The following is a 3325-nucleotide window of genomic DNA, read 5'->3' on the forward strand; positions in this document are numbered from 1 at the left end:
GACGAGACCAGGTAATACATGAGTGGCAAAATAGCAACCAAAGAACAGAGCTCAATGAATATGTTGAAATTACTGCTAGTCTTTTAACTGAAGGTATTAAGCAGCAAATAAAACAGATACTGATGATTAAGAGGTTCAGGGAGAACTCAAATCTATTAAACACCCTTGAAGAAATAAGGATTTTCAGTTCTGAGAAACCAAACTCCAAAGTAAGTTATTATTTTTATTGATGCAACAGCCAAATAAAATCATAACCAAGCTGATGTACTGCCCCATCTCAAACCAAAAGTTAAGTGTGGTTCTGCAGCTTAGAAACCATCCCATCCCAAAGATCTGGGGCAGCAGTATAACTCTGAGTAAAATGAGTAGAGAGTACAAAGCAAAGCAGAATGCAGGTTGACTACCCTTTTTAATTAAATGTGTCTATGTGCACTGAGCAGAAGTACAAATGGATCTCTGGGCAGGGTAGATTAGATGGAAATGCCTTTATTATAAAATAAAAAAATACATGGTGCTCACCAACACTTTTAGGATAATCTGTTGCAGAATAAGACATAGGGCCATGTCATTGAAAAAAGACCAGTTTGAAACTGGAAAACAGATTTTAAAAGAAACCCAGCTTTCATAATGGAAAGCATTTTTAGTGAATTCCCACGGGAATCTACAGTTCAAATGTCTCATAAATGATACTGAAAAGGAATAAATTTTCAGATGATAAGGGAGGTTTACACCATAAAAATTTATCACAAAAATCGTAGATAAAGCTCATTTGATTTCAGAAAGATCTCATGATGATGTGGTTGGGGAGTGGGGGAGGGAGGGGCAGAAGAAGATAAAGAAAAATTAAGTGCAATATCAATATGAAGAAAAATACAGGGAATTTTACTCAAGTAATGACAAACACTAAAATGCATTCAATAAAGAACACGTGGACACACTGTAGACAGAAATGTCTTTGTACGGAAAAAAAGAAAAAGAACAAATTCAAAATTGTTATGTGCATAAGAGAGGATAAAAGACAAATAAATAAACAAAGGGCATTATGTCAGTGTAAGTCATTGGTGTAGTAGCCCCTTCTTGAACACTGGATGATGTTTTTACCTCAAGAATACAACAGAGCTTCAACAGATAGAAAGGATGGCTCAGAATGGCCGACGAACAGAGGTGCACAAGCTTTCTGTAGGTAAAGTAATTAATTAGGCTGGGGCCCTCTGACATAGAAAAGAGAGCCAGGTGAGAGAGAATTTGTTCCCTGCTTATGTTCTCAAGTCAAAATTTCCACTGTGTTTCACAGCCGAACTAGGGAATATAAAATTAAATCATTATGCAGCCAGTTTAAAATGAGCACTTTGACAGGAGTTTCTTTTTTATTATTATTATTTCAGAGAATTCATAATTAAACTAATTTATTAAAGCAACCCTTTGATATATTTTGCCAGAAATATAAATAAGAATTAAAATGCAACTACACAAGTGTAAGGAAAAGGTTACTTAAGGGCAGTAAAATGTAACAATATGGTAAAACCCATAAAAAGAAATCCCTAAAACTCAGGTCACTGGAAGATGGCAAATATTCACTGTTGAACTTGTTCTTCTTTATGGTGAACTCGTTCACCATAAACAGGCTAACAGAAAATGAGCTCTCCTTTAGTAGGATTCAACATGGTTACTCAAGTTCCCATCCGAAAACACCAAGGAAACAAGATTATTCTTGGAAGAACAAGGTAACAGAAAACACTGACAAAAACATTTATCTTTGCTAGAAATAAATACATTTGATGTACTTCCACCTCAGTCAGATGGAAAAGCAGAGAGAACAGGACAGGAAAATCCACTTCAAGTTGTACCATACTTGTACTTGTTCTCTGTAACTGAACACCTTTGTGAGAATTCACAGGCAAGAATAGTAGCTCTTATTTTATAAAAGTAATTTGAAAATCCCTCGAGAGTATCATTTTGTTCAAAGCACTTGAGTTTTTTTTAATGCAAGTTAGACAACTTGTAAGTTGCATGAATGTTCAATACACTTTGAACTAGTCTTAAACACAAGTAAAATTCCTTCTCTGAAACTGAAAATCTCTGTTGGGTTACAAGAATAGATTAGCTGTGACAAATCCATACTGGTTTCATGGTTGTCCTTAGGTACCTACATCTTTCTTAATTGTCCATGGTCAGTAAATTACTATGCTGTCTGAGAACAGAAATTCTAGCATTTATTTATGTACTATTTTAAAAAACTAATAAAAATATCAAACATTAACATAGCTCTTTGATGCATGCTGAGCAAGAAAGAATTATTTTATTCTTGAGCCACCTTTTCTAGTACACTAATGGAAGTTAAAGATCATAATTTTACTTTAAAAACCCACTAATCCTGGAAAATTACAGAAATCAACCAAGGCTTTTTCCATTGACGTATGGCTTCCAGACCTCAGAGGCTGAACATGGAAGCAATCTGTTCGTCCCGTAGCAGTACTCAGCCTGATTCATCAGAAACTCTTTTCCTATTCCCTGAGCTTCCTAGGATCATCACCACTCAAAAAGACTGACAGTGTTTGGTCATCATTCAGCACTGAAGCTGCTTTTAAGTGATAAATGTCATATTTTTACCAGTTACTTCAGTTCCTCTTTGAGTAAAATCCCCTATCTCTTGTGACTATTTGCAATTTGATGTTTAAATTATTTCTTTATTTATCTTTTCAGATTTTTAGTTACAGTATTTCTTTTTTTAGACAGCAAACAAACAAATTGCTTATTTAAAAACAACCCCAAGCTAGTCAAAAAACAGAAAACTACTGACATCGGTATGTGGTCTTTGACATCACAAAAAGTCTCAAAAGATTCTCTTTTTTTCCAACACTTAATATGCTATTTCTTTTTTTATTTCATGGAGATTTTGATTTTCTAAATCTCTTACAGTTTTTACTCTTCTATTTCCTTTTTCTACAGAGGGCACCATTATTGTTTACTTTCCTTGTATATTAATAGAGACATTTTATATTCCAGGGCTGAGAGAGTCAACTGTCTATCAGTCTATCCCTCTATAAAGTAGAAGGGGCCAAGAACATCTCATTATGAGATCTTTCACTTAGTTTTCATCCTAACTTGTCCTCATTAAGGAAATCTATGCCTCTGCTTCTCTCCAAGGGATGCCTCTTCTGCAGCAACAAGAGGCTTTATTGGTTTATTTTGTTTTATTTTGCATGCATCCTGTTGCATATTGATATTTTCAGAGTCAGGATGTGCACAGGCAATCTGTTACATTCTTATTGTCTCCTTGAGCTAAAGGAATTTATTTTGTCTTCTTCTCTGTTTTTTTATAATG

The sequence above is a fragment of the Meleagris gallopavo genome, chromosome 4 (genome assembly GCF_905368555.1).
Source record: "Meleagris gallopavo chromosome 4, MGAL_WU_HG_1.1, whole genome shotgun sequence".
Classification (NCBI taxonomy): domain Eukaryota; kingdom Metazoa; phylum Chordata; class Aves; order Galliformes; family Phasianidae; genus Meleagris; species Meleagris gallopavo.